Source organism: Capricornis sumatraensis, chromosome 20 (assembly GCF_032405125.1).
Source record: "Capricornis sumatraensis isolate serow.1 chromosome 20, serow.2, whole genome shotgun sequence".
In the NCBI taxonomy this organism is placed as follows: domain Eukaryota; kingdom Metazoa; phylum Chordata; class Mammalia; order Artiodactyla; family Bovidae; genus Capricornis; species Capricornis sumatraensis.
In genome coordinates this window covers 45,771,366-45,793,514 of record NC_091088.1, presented here as the reverse complement: position 1 = coordinate 45,793,514, position 22,149 = coordinate 45,771,366, and the positions used below count along the sequence as shown (strand labels likewise).

The 22,149-nt window shown below is 44.5% G+C and overlaps 1 pseudogene; it reads left to right on the top strand.

Annotated features, from left to right (window-relative positions):
• Positions 1 to 10,266: 10,266 nt before the first annotated feature.
• On the top strand, positions 10,267 to 13,726 carry LOC138096770 (NACHT, LRR and PYD domains-containing protein 11-like; annotated as a pseudogene).
• Positions 13,727 to 22,149: the final 8,423 nt, after the last annotated feature.

Genomic DNA, 22,149 nt, shown 5'->3' with positions numbered 1-22,149 from the left:
GGGTTTGGGGATAGTGGTGGTGGTGGTGGAGGAGATGAGTTCTGTGCGATCCCTAATCAGTGCTCGCTACAGAGTCAGCGGAGGCACGGAAGGTGGGGTAGGAGGTTCTTGTTTTATCTCTGCTGCTAGCTAGCTGTGTGATCTCGCTTAAGGCACTTTCCATCTCGGGGCCTCACTTATCCCGTGTGCTGTGAGTGGGGTTGGGCTTGATGGTTAGGTTCTGACAATAAGGTAAAAGGCAAGGAATGGATTCTTACTGCCCTGGGGATGAGTTCAAGAAATGTGGCTGGAAGGCCTGGTGGAGATCTCTTACTAGTGACCCCGATGGGGCGCAGAATCTTGCAGCCTGAAATTTTGCCAGTGCTGAGCCTGGGCTGGGTGCTGCTCTGGAAGGAAAAGCAATATGACACTTGTCTTCTAAGCAGGTGGTTCTCAACTTTCAGTGCAGTACAGTATCAGTTCAGTTCAGTTCAGTTCAGTCCCTCAGGCGTGTCCGACTCTTTGTGACCCCATGAATTGCAGGATGCCAGGCCTCCCTGTCCATCACCAACTCCCGGAGTTCACTCGAACTCATGTCCATCGCGTCAGTGATGCCATCCAGCCATCTCATCCTCTGTCGTCCCCTTCTCCTCCTGTCCCCAATCCCTCCCAGCATCAGAGTCTTTTCCAATAAGTCAACTTCACATGAGGTAGCCAAAGTACTGGAGTTTCAGCTTTAGCATCAGTCCTTCCAAAGAACACCCAGGACTGATCTTCTTTAGGATGGACTGGTTGGATCTCCTTGCAGTCCAAGGGACTCGAATCTTCTCCAGCACCACAGTTCAAAGCATCAATTCTTTGGTGCTCAGCTTTCTTCACAGTCCAACTCTTGCATCCGTACATGACCACTGGAAAAACCATAGCCTTGACTAGACAGACCTTCGTTGGCAAAGTAATGTCTCTGCTTTTGAATATGCTATCTGCTGCTGCTGCTAAGTCGCTTCAGTCATGTTCGACTCTGTGCAACCCCATAGACAGCAGCCCACCAGGCTCCCCTGTCCCTGGGAATCTCCAGGCAAGAACACTGGAGTGGGTTGCCATTTCCTTCTCCAATGCAGGAAAGTGAAAAGTGAAAGTGAAGTCACTCAGTTGTGTCCGACTCCTAGTGACCCCATGGACTGCAGCCTACCAGGCTCCTCCGTCCATGGGATTTTCCAGGCAAGAGGACTGGAGTGGGGTGCCACTGCCTTCTCTGGAATATGCTATCTAGGTTGGTCATGACTTTCCTTCCAAGGACTAAGCATCTTATAATTCCATGGCTGCAATCACCATCTACAGTGATTTTGGAGCCCAAAAAAATAAAGTCTGACACTGTTTCCTCATCTATTTCCCATGAAGTGATGGGACCAGATGCCATGATCTTCGTTTTCTGAATGTTGAGCTTTAAGCCAACTTTTGCACTCTCCTCTTTCACTTTCATCAAGAGGCTCTTTAGTTCCTCTTCACTTTCTGCCATAAGGGTGGTGTCATCTGCATATCTGAGGTTATTGATATTTCTCACGGCAATCTTGATTCCAGCTTGTGCTTCTTCCAGCCCAGAGTTTCTCAGGATGTACTCTGCATATAAGTTAAATAAGCAGGGTGACAATATACAGCCTTGACGGACTCCTTTTCCTATTTGGAACCAGTCTGTTGTTCCATGTACAGTTCTAACTGTTGCTGCCTGACCTGCATATAGGTTTCTCAAGAGGCAGGTCAGGTGGTCTGGTATTCCCATCTCTTTCAGAATTCTCCACAGTTTATTGTGATCCACACAGTCAAAGGCTTTGAAATAGTCAATAAAACAGAAATAGATGTTTTTCTGGAACTCTCTTGCTTTTTCCATGATCCAGCGGATGTTGGCAATTTGATCTCTGGTTCCTCTGCCTTTTCTAAAACCAGCTTGAACATCTGGAAGTTCAGGGTTCATGTGTTGCTGAAGCCTGGCTTGGAGAATTTTGAGGATTACTTTACTAGTGTGTGAGATGAGTGCAATTGTGCGGTAGTTTGAGCATTCTTTGGCATTGCCTTTCTTTCAATTGGAATGAAAATTGACCTTTTGCAGTCCTGTGGCCACTGCTGAGTTTTCCAAATTTGCTGGCATATTGAGTACAGCACTTTCACAGCATCATCTTTCAGGATTTGAAATAGCTCCACTGGAATTCCATCACCTCCACTAGCTTTGTTCGTAGCGATTCTTTCTAAGGCCCACTTGATTTCACATTCCAGGATGTCTGGCTCTAGGTGAGTGATCACACCATCGTGAGTATCTTGGTTGTGCAGTTCTTCTGTGTATTCTTGCCACCTTTTCTTAATATCTTCTGCTTCTGTTAGGTCCATACCTTTTCTGTCCTTTATCGAGCCCATCTTTGCATGAAATGTTCCCTTGGTATCTCTAATTTTCTTGAAGAGATCTCTAGTCTTTCCTATTCTGTTGTTTTCCTCTATTTCTTTGCATTGACCACTGAAGAAGGCTTTCTTATCTCTCCTTGCTATTCTTTGGAACTCTGCATTCAGATGCTTATATCTTTCCTTTTCTCCTTGCCTTTTTGCCTCTCTTCTTTTCACAGCTATTTGTAAGGCCACCCCAGACAGCCATTTTGCTTTTTTGCATTTCTTTTCCATGGGGATGGTCTTGATCCCTATCTCCTGTACAATGTCATGAACCTCCGTCCATAGTTCATCAGGCACTCTATCTATCAAATCTAGTCCCTTAAATCTATTTCTCACTTCCACTGTATAATCATAAGGGATTTGAAGAAGGGGATGACAGAGGATGAGATGGTTGGATGGCATCACTGACTCGATGGACGCGAGTCTGAGTGAACTCCGGGAATTGGTGATGGACAGGGAGGCCTGGCGTGCTGCGATTCATGGGGTCGCAAAGAGTCGGACACGACTGAGCGACTGAACTGAACTGAACTGAACTGAATGGTCTAGTGGTTTTCCCTACTTTCTTCAATTTGGCAATAAGGAGTTCATGATCTGAGCCACAGTCAGCTCCCAGTCTTGTTTTTGCTGACTGTATAGAGCTTCTCCATCTTTGGCTACAAAGAATATAATCAATCTGATTTCAGTGTTGACCATCTGGTGATGTCCATGTGTAGAGTCTTCTCTTGTGTTATTGGAAGATGGTGTTTGCTATGACCAGTGCATTCTCTTGGCAAAACTCTATTAGCCTTTGCCCTGCTTCATTCCATATTCCAAGGCCAAATTTGCCTGTTATCCCAGGTGTTTCTTGACTTCCTACTTTTGCATTCCAGTCCCCTGTAATGAAAAGGACATCTTTTTGGGGTGTTAGTTCTAGAAGGTCTTGTAGGTCTTCATAAAACTGTTCAGCTTCAGCTTCTTCAGCATTACTGGTTGGGGCATAGAGTTGGATTACTCTGATATTGAGTGGTTTGCCTTGGAAATGAACAGAGATCATTCTGTCATTTTTGAGATTGCATCCAAGTACAGCATTTCGGACTCTTTTGTTGACCATGATGGCTACTCCATTTCTTCTCAGGGATTCCTGCCTGCAGTAGTAGATATACTGGTCATCTGAGTTAAATTCACCCATTCCAGTCCATTTTAGTTTGCTGATTCCTAGAATGCCAACGTTCACTCTTTCCATCTCCTGTTTGACCACTTCCAATTTGCCTTGATTCATGGACCTAATATTCCAGGTTCCTATGCAATATTGCTCTTTACAGCATCTGACCTTGCTTCTCTCACCAGTCACATCCACAGCTGGGTATTGTTTTTGCTTTGGCGCCATCCCTCCATTCTTTCTGGAGTTATTTCTCCACTGATCTCCAGTAGCATATTGGGCACCTACCGACCTGGAGAGTTCCTCTTTCAGTATCCTATCTGTACGGTATAAACTCCCTTTAAAGGAAAAACTTTTCTCAAGGAACCCTGGGAGTATGTCCACACATCCTAGTTTTAGACACATTGGCTTAAGTTTCTTTGAGTGGTGCCCTTGTATCATTTTGATATTAAACATAAGACTGCAGGCCCTGATATTGAGTGGCTTGTCTAGCATTTACCTTATATGTATATTACCACCAAAATGGAAACAGCATTGAAACCAAAATGTATTGCACTTGCAGACCCCTGAAAATACCTAGGAATCTCTGGGACTAAGTTTAAGAAACTGCTCTTGGGGTTAGTTATGTGAACCATCATTCCTTGTTCAGTTGCTAAGTTGTGTCTGATTCTTTGCAACCCATGGACTGCAGCACATCAGGCTCCTCTGTTCTTCACTATCTCTTGGAGTTTGGTCAAATTCATGTCCTTTGAGTTGGTGATGCTATCTAACCATTTCATCCTCTGCCACCCCCTTGTCCTTTTGCCTTCAGTCTTTCCCAGCATCATGGTCTTTCCCAGTGAGTTGGCTCTTCCCATCAGGTGGCCAAAGTATTGGAGCTTCAGCTTTAGCATCAGTTCTTCCAATGAATATTCAGGGTTGATTTCCTTTAGGATCGACTGGTCTGATCTCCTTGCTGTCCAAGGGACTCTCAAGAGTCTTCTCCAGCACCACAGTTTGAAAGAATTAATTCTTCATTCTCAGCCTTCTTTATGGTTCAATTATCACTTCCATACGTGACTACTGGAGAAACTATAGCTTTGACTATACAGACCTTTGTTGACAAAGTGATGTCTCTGCTTTTGAATACACTGTCTAGGTTTGTCATGACTTTCCTTCCAGGGAGCAAGCATCTTTTAATTTCATAGTTGCAGTCACAGTCTGCAGTGATTTTGAAGCCCAAGAAAATAAAATCTGTCACTGCTTCCACTTTTTCCCCATCTATTTGCCATGAAGTGATGGGACCAGATACCATGATCTTCTGATTTTTTGAATGTTGAGTTTTCAGCCAGCTTTTTACTTTCCTCTTTCACCCTCCTCAAGAGGCTCTTTAGTTCCTTTTCACCTTCTGCCATTAGATTGGTATCATCTGCTTATCTGAGGTTGTTGATATTTTTCTCATCCGTCTTAATTCCAGCTTGTGATTCATCCAGCCCAGCATTTCACATGATATACTCTGCCTATAAGTTAAATAAGCAGGGTGACAATATGCCACCTTGACAGACCGCTTTCCCAATTTGGAACCAGTCCATTGTTTATGTCCAGTTCTAATTGTTGCTTCTTGATCCACATACAGGTTTCTCAGGAGACAAATAAGGATGTTCTGGTACTCCCATCACTTTAAGAATTTTCTACACTTCGTTGTGATCCACATAAAGGGAACTAACATATCTGTATTTTAAAACAGCACACGACAGCAGAAGGTAGCAAGAGCCAATTTCAGTGCCATACTCAAGGAGGCCCTTTTGAGCAGGACCTTTGTGACTATAGAGATAAGGGAGAAGGCAGACCTCAGTCTTTTAAGAGTTTTTCAAGGGTTGTTAGTAGTCTTAAGTTCCGGTTGACCCGAGATGAATCTCCCGTAGAATTCTCTGATTGTGGTGGGGTGAGCACTCCCTGAACTGTAGTTATTCCATAGTCCCTGATTACTAAATTCTTTTTAAAAAGCAAAAAAACTACTGAACTGTCCTCAGGAAATAATTGTATACGTATGCAGAGAGATACCTGTCCTTACAGGTATGTTACTGTGATTGTCGCTTAGCAGAAATTTGAAAACTATTTGATGTTTGAAAATAAGGGATTAAACAAATGAAGTATGTACTAACTAATTAGACTTCCCTGGTGGCTCAGATGGTAAAAGCATGTGCTTACAATGCGGGAGACCTGGGTTCGATCCCTGGCTTGGGAAGATCCACTGGAGAAGGAAATGACAACCCACTCCGGTATTCTTGCCTGGAAAATCCCATGGACAGAGGAGCCTGGCAGGCTACACTCCACGGGGTCTTAAATGCATTATAATCACAGGATAAGCCTCAAAAAGTCATATTCTTTGCCATCCCTGGAGATTCTTATTTAGTTGGTGGGTCCCAAAGAATTTTCCCAGGTGATTTTGTTGAATAAGTTTGGAAACTATAGTATGGTATGTTTATATAACTTATATCATGGAGTACCATGCAGCTACTAATCAAATGACATTCTATTTTTTAAAAAGTGTTCAAAATATTAATGTACATAACCAAATAGTACAAATAGTATATACACAAGAAGGATTGGAAAGAACTATAATGATATACTGAAAGTTTCTATACCTGTGTAACTGAACTTATGAGAGATTCTTTTTTTGTCCATTTTCTAAATTTTATTCAGTGAAAATGAGACTTCTTTAATTTTTTTTTTTATAGCTGTCAGTGGTAAGCTTTCAAACATGGATACCTGTTTTCCCACTAGCAACCTTGCGAGTGATCCATGGGAAGTCAAGGTCTGTTAGTGACTTTCCCCTATCCCTGAACAACTTATTGTAAAGAACTTCAAATATGCAGAAAAATGGAAAGAAGTCTATAGTGACTATTGTTATGCTCTTAGATTATACAGTTAACATTTTGTTATATTTGTACAAGTTTCTTTTGATTGCTGCTTTAAGACACTCAGGCTATTAGATTGAGCACTCAAGGGAAATTTCATATGTAAAGTCAAAAAGAGTAAGCCTCAGCTATTAAATAAGTGCATATGCATGAAAATTAGGACGCTCCTTGTAAATAAACACAACTAAATCAATAGAAATAATTTATCTAACAGCCTCTGACAGTAAAGTGGAAAAATATTTTTTTCTGCATTCCCTTTCCTCCACTTTTGGATTAAAGAAAGACGTCGTTCCTTGTAGATTTTCTGCCATTCCTTTGAATGTAAGAAAAGGTAACGATCCTGAAGAAATACCAGCACACCTGCAGTGAGAGCATGGGAAGCTTTAATTTCAAGGACAGTTGCAATCCTCAAAGTTCAAAAAGGTCAGCGTGTTGCTTTACATATTGCTCATACTTATATGGTGTATATACATAGGTACACATGTGTATACACCTTTATGCATATATTTGTAAAGTTTTCTTCTGTGTTTCCTTTAAATGATTAAAGAGGGATAAGGCCTGTCTTTGCTGCTTTTCTACAACAGGAAGGCCTTGTCTGCAGTGGGTTGACAGCAGTACCTGCTTCCTAGGGTGTGTGTGAGCACCCAGTGACATGATGCCCATGTTCAATGGCGTGGCATAGATAGCACAGTTTGAGAAATGAGAGCTATCGTTATCTTCATCCCTACAAAGCTGAAAGTCCCTCAGGCTCAAGGTTATGAACATCCCTGGCCCTGCTTTGCCTCTGGTCTGTAGACTGGTCCAGATGTGGTATATGGGTGAGAGGAGCTGGGAATGGTGGTGGTGTCAGGGTGACCTGGACACAGTGGCACCGGTGACCATTCTTTAGGCTCACTGGTGTCACTGCCCACTCTGGCAGAGTGAAGAGACTGGGCAGTAAGGTACTAGCGCTGACACTGGACATTTCTTTCAGGCAAACCCTCTCCTGCTGGGTAACTGGGTGTTTTAGCTACAAGAAGCAAAGAACTGACAAAGAGGATGCCATGCCAGTCTCTCTGGTCAAGAGGCAGTACCATGCTCTAAATCAATTTCAAATCAGCCATTTAGGTTTTTGAATAGCAAGGGCTATAATACATGTCATGTGTGGTCAAATTGCAGTGTCTGAAAGCCAGGTCACTCAGTCAACATCCAGGTGTCACACTTCACAGCTACCTTGATCCCACAGGTCTAAAATGCAACGCTTATAGATCTGCCCAGTTCCCTGAAGGAATTTCACTCTGAGCTGGACCCCCTGGGAAATGCTTGGTTTTTGTTTTCATGATGCAGTGTCTATATGGGATTCCCTGGTGGCTCAGCGGTAAAGATTTCCACCTGCAATGCCGGAGACCCAGGTTTGGTCTCTGGGTCAGGAAGATCCCCTGGAGAAGGAAATGGCAACCCACTCCAGTATCCTTGTCTGGGAAACCCCATGGAGAGAGGAACCTGGTGGGCTACAGTCCATGGGATCACAAAAGAGACACGATTGAGCAACTAAACAACAACAACCTCTGAATACACAGGAGGCTCTTTGGGGTCTTAAGAGGTCTCCTTCGGTGGACGTGTGGGTAACTCTTGAGGCACTTGAAGGATTTATAGGGAACCCGCTGTGGGCTTCCTGGGGCATGGTGCATGCAGCTCCTATTTCTCCTCACCTGTGCTTAGCTTTGGGGAAGTTGTCACTGGCTCCTGGCTGAAGAGCTGTGTGTTTACATATGTGTGTGTCCAGGCTAGTTCAAAATGTGGGGAACTGGGAGGGAGAAGGAGCTGATATAAAATCACCCCAAATGAATTGGGATGGACTGGAAAGTGAAGAGACCTGGTTTTGTATTGAGTCTCAAAGCCCTGTGGGAAGTAGGGGTGGTCTTCTCTCTTCTCTTCTGTTCTTTAATATACACCATACAGCTTAAGATGTAAAAAAAAAAAAAAGAAAGAAAGAAAGAAAGAAAAAACACGGTATATAGGACATGCAGGAACTCTGACCATAATCAAGAGGAAAGAATGGCCACTACCAGAACCGTAGATGACCCAGATGTTTGAATTGAAAGACGCAGCCTTTAAAATACTATTATAGGACTTGCCTGGTGGGACAGTGGATAAGAATCCACTTGCCAGAGCAGGGGACACAGGTTCTATCCCTGATCTGGGGAAGTTTCCACATGCTGCGGAGCAGCTAAGCTCTTGAGCTTCAACTACTGAAGCCTGTGCGCTCTAGGCCCACGAGCCACACTTGCTGAGCCCGCATGCAGCAACTATTGAAACCCACGCACCTAGAGCCGAGCCTGTGCTCAGCAGCAAGAGAAGCCGCCGCAGTGAGAAGCCCCTGCGCTGCGTGAAGAGTAGCCCCTGTCTCTGAAGCTAGGGAAAGCCCGTGCACAGCAATGACAACCCAACACGACCAAAGAAATAAGAGTAAAAACATAAAATGGAATGCTATTACAAATACATCAAATAGCTTAGAGGAAAAGATGGGTGTAAAGATGAGGAATTTCAGCAGAGATGTGGGAATTCGGAGCTGAAAAAACACTTTCCGTGTTCCCTGTGATGGAACAATATTGCAGTTGCAAGCGTGTTCAAACTTAACATTTTCATAACTACTGAGAATGTGGTCCACGTTCACCCTTTTTAAATCACCTGATAAACATTTGTCTCGCGTAAGCCCCGAGGTCTCGCTAGACCCTTGCATTTTGCTTGAAGGAGCCCTGGGGACTCTTCAGCTCTTGTGTAACCTGGCGCTGGAGGACTCGGGTCCTGGGAAAGGTCCTCTGTGTGCTCTCGGTTCCGAGGGTTGCTCTACCTGGGCAGGGGCCCCCTGAGCAGTCTCGGGCATCTGAAGCGCTGGGACGTGGAGCTTGCCAGCAGGAGAGTGATTCAGGCTGGACTCTGAATTGTTTTCCATCTTCTGCGTATTACCCACATTCACGAAGCTGTCAGTGAAGTATTGGTGACCAGGCCCCCTTCATTCGTGGCGCTGGTCTTTAGTTAGGGCTTGGGGGTTGGGTGCTGCAGCCCTCTTTGTGAGCTTGGAGTGGCTTCTGTCTCAGGCCTTTGGATTCGGTGGGGACCCCCAGCAGCTAGATGTATTGATGGAGGATACATCTTTAACACACACCTGGACGCCTGTTGATCTTTGCTTTTGGAGCATCAGTGACTATGAAGGAGGCCTCTACACTTTGCCCATAGGAGCCAAGAGGAGGGCTTCAGTCAGCCTGACACTGGGTTGGGCAGTATGAGAACCTGAGATGGGGGGAGGCTCCAGGTGCTAAAAACAGGACATATAAATATATAATATTTGTACATTGAATTTTTAATCTGTTCTATATTTCTTCTGCCCTGTGCTCATTGACTTAGGTATCAAAGAAACCTATGAAGTCCTCCTCAAGGAAAAAAATTCTCCCCCAGTGGGAAAAATGCCTTTTTGAAAAAGTTCACAATAAGTTCTACCAAGAAATGAGAGTCAGTGGTCTCAGCATACTTAATGCTGTGTATAATCCTAGTAATGATACTGAAAAGACCAGAATGTGTTCCTGGTGGGAGAGAAGGCTGCTGGCAAAATGATGATTGTAAAGTAATGCTGTTACAGTGGACACACGGGGACTTCTGGGAAGGCGTCCTCTTATACATACTTCATCTCCCCTCTCACAACATAGATCTGATGGCTGCGTGCAGCTTGGTTGAGCTGATTGCCAAGGACTGACCCAGTGGCCAGGCTCCTGTTGGATTCTGATCTTTGCTTTTTTGCTTTCCCATTCTGTCCGATCCCTCTTCGTTCTCAAGGACATGGACAACGTGGAGACTGATCTGACCGTCGACCATGAATCCGCCTTGTGCGGTGGCAGCAGAAAGCAGGTGCCGCTGCCGCTGCTCCTGTCCTATTTGTTGAAAAGAAAGATGGTGCCAGGCTCCTCATCCCTTGTCCCCTCCCGGCCCGAACATGAGGCTGCCAGGAGAGCGTTCACAAAGGAGAACAACGACTCCGTGACCCTGAAGTTCCCCACCGAAAAGAGGAGGAAGTACTTCACCTTATTCTTCAAGGACAGCTGGAAGGCCCTGACCGCCCTCAGGCTGGTGCAAGAGAAGGACACGTTTGTGGACCTGTGCCACGTGTCCAGCTTATGCTGGGTCACTTGCATGGCCCTAAGTTGGCAGATGGAGACAGGGGATGATGGGAAATTCTTATGCCAAATGCTCACTGACTTATATGCCCGCTTTCTTGCCAACACACTGGCGTGGAAGGCTGCAGTTAGCGCCTGTCGGTGCCGCCGAGTCGTCCTGGAATGCCAGTGTTGGCTGGCCTTGGAAGGGTTGTCGCTGTAGTGATGGGGACCTCAGGAATGTTGGGTTTACTCTTGCTGATGTCCCCGAGTTGAAGGCGCTGAAGATTCTTTTGCCCAGCAGCAACCATAAAGACCATCACATCTTCGTACACTTGAAAATCCAGGAGTTGTGCAGCCATAGCGAATATGATGATATTAACTGAGTGTCTGATTCCTTCCATCTGTAAGTTGTATAAAGAGAGAAGAGAAAGACACAATGACTTTAGCCCAGTAATTACTTCTGTTTTCGGTCTTCTTAATGAGAAAAAATTTTGAGACAGCCTTTGACTATCCCCTCTTGACAGGAGAATTTATTTAGTACTTCCTAGAGAAAACGAAATAATTTGAGTGATAATCCAAAAGCAGTGGAGCGCCACATGCCTTTGTTCTGTTGTCTCGTTGAGAATCAGGATGAATTTGTGAAACAGATAACGGGCTCTTTTTTAGAAGTTACCATTTATATTCAAAAATGCAAAGATCTCTTGGTTTCATTATATTGTCTGGAGCATTGCCATCTTCTACAGAAAACTGAGTTGAGTATTCAATACATCTTTAAAGACAAACAGCCAAAAAGGCTAACTTCCAGGTGAGTTTTCTTTTCTTTCTTTCTTTAAAAAAAATTTTTTTTAAGGATTTTAATTATTACTTTGGCCACCTGATGCCAAGAACGGACTCATTGGAAAAGACTCTGATGCTGGGAAAGATTGGGCAGGAGGAGAAGGGGGTGACAGAGGATGAGATGGTCGGATGGCATCACCGACTCAATGGACATGGGTTTGGGTGGACTCCGGGAGTTGGTGATGGACAATGGGCCCTGGCGTGCTACAATCCATGGCGTCACAAAGATTCAGACATGACTGAGAGGCTGAACTGAACTGAATTATTACTTAAATATTTTAAATTTATTTTTAATTGGAGGATAATTGCTTTACAATGTTCTGTTGGTTTCTGCCATACAGCAACATGCATCAGCCATAGATACATATATGTCCCCTCTCTCTTGAACCTCCCCCCCCACCTCCTACCCCATCCCACCTCTCTTGGTCATCACAGAGCATCGGATTTGAGCTCCCTGTGTCACACAGCAAATTCCCACTGGCTGTCTAATTCTCCACATGGTAACGTATGTCTCCACGCTATTCTCTCAGTCCGTCCCACCCTCTTCTCCCCCTGCTGTGCGCACAGTCTGTTCTCTGTGTCTGCATCTTTCTTCCTGCTCTGCAAATAGGCTCATCAGTAGCATCTTTCTAGATCCATATATATGTGTTCATATATGATATTTGTTTTTTTTCTTTCTGACTTACTTCACTGTCTAATAGCTCTAGGTTCATCCACCTCATTAGAACTGACTCAAACACATTCCTTTTTATGGCTGAGTAATATTCCATTGTATATATGACCGCAACTTCTTTATCCATTCACCTGTCAATGGACATATAGGTTGCTTCCATGTCCTAGAATAATGCTGCAATGAACACTGGGGTACATGTGTCTGTGTGTCTGGGCACAGGTGGAGTCCTCTAAAAAAAGTTGCTCATTCCTGTATTCCTAAGGCTGGCCCGTAATTCTACTGCTTGTTGACTATAACAAGAGACTGAAGGCCGTGAAGCAATTTATCTAGTCTCTTATTGAACCAGTGATTTTAAAATCTCTCTACTTCTGTTTAACTCAGGCCTTCTGGATTAAACATCAATATTAATGACATTTTGAGCCAGATAATTCTTTGTGGTCGGGGACTGTCCTGTTCAGTAGTAACACTGACCTCTACCCACAAGAAAACACTAGAACTTATTCCCTCTCTTTGGAGGTGATGATAAAACATATCTTCAGACATTGCCAAGTGTCCAAAAGGTCCCTTCTTTAAGAATCACTGGTTTGACCTCCGCTTTTCAGTTGTGCAGATGAACTGAAGTCATGCTGACGATTTTCTTAGAGATGTTCACAGTTGTATGTAACATGCAACATTTGTCATCCATATCGATGTTTCCTAATAGTGAGCATGCTCACACTCAGAGACGCTGCCCTCCGTAAGTTGTATCTTGCCTGCCTACAGACTCAGTGACTATTGATGCTTCTGTGGGTCTATTGACTTTCACACTTCACCATACTTTATTTCTTCCAAGTATTAAGTCTGAGGCAGGTAACAGGTGCTCTCAGAAGATATTTTATTTGCTTTCTTATGTACTTACCTACTTACTTATTTTTTAAGGTTTCTGTATTTATTTTGTTCTTGGCTGTGCGGGGTCTTCACTGCTGTGCAGGCTTTCCTCCTCGTGGAGAGTGGGAGCCCCCTCTGGGTGCAGGGTGTGGCTTCTCTGGTTTCGGAGCACAGGCTCTCAGGTGCTCAGGCTTCAGGGGTCGCAGCACTTGGGCTCAGTAGCTGTGGCTCCCGGGCTCTAGAGCGCAGGCTCAATAGCTGTGGTGCACGGGCTTAGTTGCTCTGCAGTATGTGGGATCTTCCTGGACCAGAGATTGAACTGATGTCACTTGCATTGCAAGGAGGATTATTAACCACTGGACCACCAGGGAAGGCCCCTTATATATTTACTTACTTATCTGCCTGTCTGCAAGACACAACTTGTGGGATCTTAGTTCCCCAAGAAAGACTCTAACTCACACCCTCGGCAGTGAAAGTGCAGAGTCCTGACCACTGGCCCTCCAGAGAATTCCCTCAAAAGATATTTTAGAGTATGTGTTATCTTTGAAATGGCTGGAGTTGAATTTGTTCCTCTAGAGAATGATGTTTTTCCTCCAACTAGTAAAGTGAGGACCCTTGCCTGTTGGAGAGACCTCTGCAACCTACTGCACATTAAGGGGAGCCTCTGGGAGCTGGAAATCCATAACAGTGACCTTGATGACGTGTCAGAATGGATCCTGTGAAAGCTCTGAAACATCCCTGCTGTCCCCTTCAGATACTCCGGTAGCTGCTGGTTTACCCCACTTCAGATGTTCCCCCAGGAATAATAGTTACCCCCTTCCATCTCTGGGTTTCCCAGGTGGCTCAGTGGTAAAGAATCCGCCTGCCAATGCAGGAAGATGTGGGTTCCATCCCTGGGTCGGGAAGATTGCCTGGAGAAGGAAATGGCAATCCACTCCAGAATTCTTGCCTGGGCAACCCCATGGACAGAGGAGCCTTGTGAGCTGTAGTCCATGGGGTCACAAAGAGTAGGACATGACTGAGTGTCTGAGCATGCACACATCTGTCCATCTGCACCAAGCCTTAGCTGCGGCATGCGAGCTCTTACTGATGGCATGTGGTTCCTAGTTCCCTGACTGGGGACTGAACCTGGGCCCCCTGCATTGAGAGTGCAGTCTTAGCCACTGGACCACCAGGGAAGTCCCCATCTCCCCATATTTGAAAGGCTTCCTGTCAGAGCCTGGTATAGATCGAATAGAATAGTCTTCATACATAGCTTATGTTACAAATGGTTATCTGAAGTTGAGATGATCAGCAGAGAAGTTCTTTTCCCCGTTGGCATCGTTCAGTCACTCAGTCGTGTCCAGCTCTTTGCAACCCCATGGACTATAGCACACCAGGCTTCCCTGTCCCTCACCATCTCCTGGAGTTTGCCCAAGTTCATGTCCATTGAATCAGCAATGGTATCCGACCATCTTGTCCTCTGTCATCCCCTTCTCCTCCTGCCTTTCATCTTTCCCAGCGTCCAGGTCTTTTCCAATGAGTCAACTCTTTGTATCAGGTAACCAAAGTATTGGAGCTTCAGGCTTCAGCATCAGTCCTTCCAATGAATACTCAGGATTGATTTCCTTTAGGGTTAACTGATTTGATCTCCTTGCAATCCAAGAGATACATATCTATTCCTTTTCAAATTCTTTTTCCTGTTTAAGGTGATGCATAGTATTGAACAGAGTTCCATGTGCTCTACAGTAGGTCCTTGGACAACCTGACTTTGAAATTAACAGACATCTCCTGACCTGGCAGGGAGTCTGAGATGGAGAGCAGCATGTGATAAACACTGAGACTGTTTTGGCCTGAAGAGGGAAGGCAGGAAGAACGGCACAGAGAAGAGGCGCATACTCTGTGTGGGACCGAGGCTGCAGCTCTCCCGCCGTTTCGTCTTTCTGCAGGCCGACCTATGTCTCGGGGGGTACCCGGTTTGAAGACGTGTTCAAGTCTGTTGTTCACAAGCAGAATCTGATGTCCCTGAGCCTGGACTGTGTGCCCCATTCCCTAGAGATGGCCTCACCTTTGGGTGAAGCCTCGGAGAATCCGATTCACAGCATACACAGCATCCGAGGTGAGTTATTCCCTGTTGGATGCTCACTGTGTGCAGGAGGGGGATGGCTGGATGTTGGCGGGCACAGGTACCCTTTTGATCATCCTTGTTTGTTGTTGAGTCGCTCAGTTGCATCCAGCTCTTTGCGACCCCGTGGACTGTACCCGCCAGGCTCCTCTGTCCATGGGGTTCTCCAGGCAAGAATACTGGAGTGGGTTGCCATTCCCTTCTCCAGGGGATCTTCCCAACCCAGGGATCAAACCCATGCCTCCTGCATTGGCAGGCAGATTCTTTACCATCTGAGCCACCAGGGAAGCCCCCCCCCCCCTTTAGATAATACCACCTGATATTTCTCCTGGATGCCTCTCATTCCTTAAATATTTTAAGCACATGGCTTGTTTCTCTCCCACCAACACTTATTCCTGTCATTTTGGATGGTTTCGATTTCTACATGGATGATTTTTCCTCTCTCTTTTTAATTGGAGGATAACTGCTTTACAATGTTGTGTTGGTTTCTACTGTACGTCATCGTGAATTAGCTGTAAGTATGTATTTGTCCCCTCTCTCCTGAGCCTCCCTCGCATGCATCCCTTCTAGGACATCACAGAGCACCAGGCTGGGCTTCTTGTATTGTACAGCAGCTTCCCACCAGTTGTACATGGATGATCTTTTCTATAACTTGCTTCTCATTTCTTTGACTTCTATGTCTCTAATCATTCTTGTCCCTCTGCCCATTCTCAGGCATAGAACAGCCTGGTCAAACCTTAGAGCCTGGGGCTTCCCTGGAGGTTCAGTGGCTGGAACTCCATGCTTCCACTGTAGCAGGCACGAGTTTTTTCCCTGGTTGGGGAACTGAGGTCCTGCTTTTCTATTTTGTGGCCAAACACAAAAAAATAAGTAAATAAATAATAAAGAAAAAAAAAACCTACCTTAGAGCCTGCCTATATATAAAGTAGCTAATCAATAAGACCCTACTGTATAGCACAGGGAACTCTACTCAGTATTCTGTAATGACCTATATGGGAAAAGAACAGTTATATTTATATGCATGACTGAATCATTTTGCTATATACCTGAAACAGAGCATTATAAATCAACTATACTCCATGCGGAAAGTGAAGAGGAACTAAAGAGCCTCTTGATGAAAGTGAAAGAGGAGTGTGAAAAAGTTGGCTTAAAGCTCAGCATTCAGAAAACGAAGATCATGGCGTCTGGTCCCGTTACTTCATGGGAAATAGATGGGGAAACGGTGGAAACAGTATCAGACTTTATTTTTATGGGCTCCAAAATCACTGCAGATGGTGACTGCAGCCATGAAATTAAAAGACGCTTACTCCTTGGAAGGAAAGTTATGACCAACCTAGATAGCATATTCAAAAGCAAAGACATTACTTTGTCAACAAAGGTCCGTCTAGTCAAGGCTATGGTTTTTCCAGTGGTCATGTGTGGATGTGAGAGTTGGACTGTGAAGAAGGCTGAGCACTGAAGAATTAATGCTTTTGAGCTGTGGTGTTGGAGAAGACTCTTGAGAGTCCCTTGGACTGCAAGGAGATCCAACCAGTCCATCCTAAAGAAGATCAGTCCTGGGTGTTCATTGGAAGGACTGATGTTGAAGCTGAAACTCCAGCACTTTGGCCACCTCATGCAAAGAGTTAACTCATTGGAAAAGTCTTTGATGCTGGGAGGGATTGGGGGCAGGAGGAGAAGGGGACGACAGAGGATGAGATGGCTGGATGGCATCACCAACTCGATGGACATGAGTTTGGGTAAACTCCAGGAGTTGGTGATAGACAGGGAGGCCTGGCGTGCTGCGATTCATGGGGTTGCAAAGAGTTGGATACGACTGAGCGACTGAACTGACTGACTGATGGGTATTTAATACTTCCCAGGCCTGAGGAGATGGATGTAAGGAAAAAACACGTGCCCTCAACAAAAGTTCTCGTGTAGGTCTGGGGAAAAAAAATTCAAAAGAGGGCAGACAGTCAAGAGGCCAGTCTCCAGAGGTCAGTTCTTCTTACTGTCTCCTGTACAATGTCACGAACCTCCGTCCATAGTTCATCAGGCACTCTGTCTATCAGATCTAGTCCCTTAAATCTATTTCTCACTTCCACTGTATAATCATAAGGGATTTGATTTAGGTCATACCTGAATGGCCTAGTGGTTTTCCCTACTTTCTTCAATGTATGTCTGAGTTTGGCAATAAGAAGTTCATGATCTGAGCCACAGTCAGCTCCTGGTCTTGCTTTTGCTGACTGTATGGAGCTTCTCCGTCTTTGGCTGCAAAGAATATAATCAATCTGATTTCGGTGTTGACCATCTGGTGATGTCCATGTGTAGAGTCTTCTCTTGTGTTGTTGGAAGAGGGCGTTTGCTATGACCAGTGCATTTTCTTGGCAAAACTCTATTAGCCTTTGCCCTGCTTCATTCCGTACTCCAAGGCCAAGTTTGCCTGTAACTCCTGGTGTTTCTTGACTTCCTACTTTTGCATTCCAGTCCCCTATAATGAAAAGGACATCTTTTTGGGGTGTTAGTTCTAAAAGGTCTTGTAGGTCTTCATAGAAGCATTCAACTTCAGCTTCTTCAGCGTTACTGGTTGGGGCATAGGCTTAGATTACCATGATACTGAATGGTTTACCTTGGGAGACGAACAGAGATCATTCTGTCGTTTTGAGATTGCATCCAAGTACAGCATTTCGGACTCTTTTGTTGACTATGATGGCTACTCCATTTCTTCTGAGGGATTCCTGCCCACAGTAGTAGATATAATGGTCATCTGAGTTAAATTCACCCATTCCAGTCCATTTTAGTTCGCTGATTCCTAGACTGTCGAGTTCACTCTTGCCTTCTCCAGGTTTTTCAGTTGTTGTTATGAAACGTGGCCACAAGGCGGCAGCATTTCCCCGCAGTCCTTTTTTTTTTTTCTGTTGAAGTAGATTTGATTTCTGTTGTGTTTGTTTCACAAGACAGGAACTTGATTCAGTTATACACAGATTATCTGTTCTTCTTCAGGGTCTTTCCCCACATAGGTTATTTATTTATTCTTTTTAAGGCACATATCTTTAAATTTTATTTATTTTTAAAAATTTTTTTATTTTATTACAGTGGGTCCAGTAGACTTCCCGGTGCTAACAGTAGGTCCTTTGGGATATTCTGTCTGTTAATAAGTAGTGTGTGTATGTTAATCCCAACCTTTTAATGTCTTCCTTCTCCTGCCTTTTGATTTTAATAATGCTAAATTCATTTTCTAAGTCTATGAGTCTGTTTCTGTTTACAAATCAGTTTATTTGAATGAATTTATAGATTCCACTTGTGATGTGATATTTCTCTTTCCTCTCACCGACTTGACTCTTAAATCTCAGTCCGTGCATGCTACTGCATTTTTTCCTGCTTGTTGATGGCTGAATGTATTCCACTGTCTAGATGGACCAGTTACGCTTCACTTCTCTAGGGATGGACGTTTTGGTTTATGTTCTGTCTTGGATATTGTGACTAGTGCCGCCCTGAAGATAAGGGTGCATGTTGCAGCCTGGCGGAGCAGAGACCAGAACCTGCCCGTGACTCGAGGGTGCGACAGACTGCGCCCTCGTGATTGCCCTGGTAAACATGCCAAACGGACATTCTTGGGGCAGGACGTGCTCTTTGCTCCGCTTCACTGCCTACCCCTGCGTCCGTCCCCATGGAAACAAAACAAGATGTTGTTGATCAACAGCAGAGCCTTAAGTTTATGGGCGCTGATCAAACTCCCCAGCATAGCTATTCCCTGATGATCTCGTGTCACCTCTGCCAATAAACGTGCGGGCTGAAAGGAGCCGCTTTGTCTTCCTGCCACGCAGAGCAGGAGGGCCTCCTGACTGCCCGCTTGCCACATTACACGTGTCTGTCTTTTCATTACGCGCTCGCCCCGTTTCAGGTCTTTCTCACCCGCTGTGCTGGACACGGCAGGTGCACACCGTATCATTTAAGATTTTTACTTTCTCTGGATCTCAGTGGGCTTGCGAGAGGGGGCGGGAAGTCTGTGTTTACTCTTTTAAGGAATCTCCTTAGTGTTTTCTTTCTGCGCCTACCCATTTACATCCCTGCCCGTAGTGTAGCAGGATTCCCTGGCCCCAGCGCCCGCGGGCAGAGTGTAATCTTTGTATATCTTTTGGAAGATGGTTGTTTTCAATGATGCGAGCAAATACCTGGTTGTTTCGATTTGCATTTCTCCAGTCATTAGTGATTTCATGTGCTTTAAGGTATCTGAATGCATTCTTTGAAAAAAATGTCCATTTAGATCTTTGGCCCATTTTTCTGTTGGATTTTATTTTTTATTGAGCCGCATGTGCTGTTTGCTCGTTTTGCAGATGAATTACTTGCTGATATATTTGCTTGCAAACTTATTTTCTCCATTCTGAGGCTCTGAGGGTTGTCCTTTTGTTTGTTTTCACTTGCTGTGCAAGTGCTTTTAAGGTTAATGAGGTCCTTTTATTGAGGTTTTGTTTTGTTTTTCTATTTTTCATTATTTTAAGAGGTGGATCAAAAAAGAACTTGTTGCGATTTATGTCAAGGCTTGTTCTTCCTACGTTTTCCTCTAGAGGTGGGGCATAACCCTTCCTCCGTTCAGTTCTTTAACCAATTTGGAATTATTTTTCTTTAAACAGTTATGGAGTGAGGTAATTTCATTCTCTTTTAGTTTGTTTAAGGAACCTCCACCCCATCCTCCATCCTGGCGGTTAAGTTTACCTTGCCAGTATCAGTGCAGGAGGATTCCCTTTTCTCTAGAATAGGCCATTCTGACCAGTGTGGGTGGTACCTCGCTGTGTTTTAATTTGCATTTCTCTAAGATTTCACAATGTTGAAATCTTTTCATGTGATTGTTTCTTAAAACAGTGAGAGTAAAACTGACCTCTTGATATTGGCCTCCTGACCATCTGCCCAGTTTTGAATCTTCTCCCAGGACCTACCCCAGGACATTTGTTGAGAACAGGTGTTTCTTCCTTACTTTCCACAGGCCTCGGAAGTAAGTGCCCATCAGCGCAGTTTTTAAGTTGTTACCAAAAGAGGCCACAAGGCAGCAGCATTTCTTCTCCCTCTTTTTTTTTTTTTTTGTATTTTAATTTTTATTTTCTAATAGAGTTGATTTCCAAGGTTGTATTTGTTTAGGTTGTATTTGCATTAATTTATGCAAGGGAAAGCATAATCAAAAGGACAACCCTCAGAGCCTCAGAATGGAAAAAATAAGTTTGCAAGCAAATATATCAAGTAATTCATCTGCAAAACAAATGGCACATGCAGCTCAATAAAAAATAAAACACAACAAAAATGGGCCAAAGGTCTAAATGGACATTTTTTTCAAATAGATATAGACGTATAATGACATTTTTTCAAGCAGATATAGACATTTGTCAGTTCTTTTCCAGGGTCTTTTCTCATGAAGGCTATCCAAGTTTGTTCCATCGACTGCCTGTGCTATTCAGTTGGTCCTTTTAGATTGCCTGTTTGATATGTAGCAATGTGCGGCAGCCGGGACGAGCAACCCCACGTCCAAGGAGCGGTGGCTGAGCGGGCACAGGAGGGCCTAGAGGAGCCATCCCACGCTGAAGGTCAGGAAGGGCAGTGGTGAGGAGATACCCCTCATCCAAGGTAAGGAGCAGCGGCTGCACTTTGCTGGAGCAGCCATGAAGAGATACCCCACGCCCAAGGTAAGAGAAACCCAAGTAAAAGATGGTAGGTGTTGCAAGAGGGCATCAGAGGGCAGACACACTGAAACCATACTCACAGAAAACTAGTCAATCTAATCACACTAGGACCACAGCCTTGTCTAACTCAATGAAACCAAGCCATGCCTGTGGGGCAACCCAAGACGGGCGGGTCATGGTGGAGAGGTCTGACAGAATGTGGTCCACTGGAGAAGGGAATGGCAAACCACTTCAGTATTCTTGCCTTGAGAACCCCATGAAGAGTATGGAAGGGCAAAATGATAGGATACTGAAAGAGGAACTCCCCAGGTCATTAGGTGCCCAATATGCTACTGGAGATCAATGGAGAAATAACTCTAGAAAGAATGAAGGGATGGAGCAAAAGCAAAAACAATACTCAGCTGTGGATGTGACTGGTGATAGAAACAAGGTTCGATGCTGTAAAGAGCAATATTGCATAGGAACCTGGAATGTCAGGTCCATGAATCAAGGCAAATTGGAAGTGGTCTAACAAGAGATGGCAAGAGTGAACCTCGACATTCTAGGAATCAGCGAACTAAAATGGACTGGAATGGGTGAATTTAACTCAGATGACCATTATATCTACTACTGTGGGCAGGAATCCCTCAGAAGAAATGGAGTAGCCATCATGGTCAACAAAAGAGTCCGAAATGCTGTACTTGGATGCAATCTCAAAACGACAGAATGATCTCTGTTCGTCTCCAAGGCAAACCATTCAATATCACGGTAATCCAAGTCTATGCCCCAACCAGTAACACTGAAGAAGCTGAAGCTGAATGCTTCTATGAAGACCTACAAGACCTTTTAGAACTAACACCCCAAAAAGATGTCCTTTTCATTATAGGGGACTGGAATGCAAAAGTAGGAGTCAAGAAACACCAGGAGTTACAGGCAAATTTGGCCTTGGAATGTGGAATGAAGCAGGGCAAAGACTAATAGAGTTTTGCCAAGAAAATGCACTGGTCATAGCAAACACCCTCTTCCAACAACACAAGAGAAGACTCTACACATGGACATCAACCAGATGGTCAATACCGAAATCAGACTGATTATATTCTTTGCAGCCAAAGATGGAGAAGCTCTATACAGTCAACAGAAACAAGACCAGGAGCTGACTGTGGCTCAGATCATGAACTCCTTATTACCAAATTCAGACTCAAATTGAAGAAAGTGGGGAAAACCGCTAGACCATTCAGGTATGACCTAAATCAAATCTCTTATGATTATACAGTGGAAGTGAGAAATAGATTTAAGGGCCTAGATCTGATAGACAGAGTGCCTGATGAACTATGGACGGAGGTTCGTGACATTGTACAGGAGACAGGGATCAAGACCATCCCCATGGAAAAGAAATGCAAAAAAGCAAAATGGCTGCCTGGGGTGACCTTACAAATAGCTGTGAAAAGAAGAGAA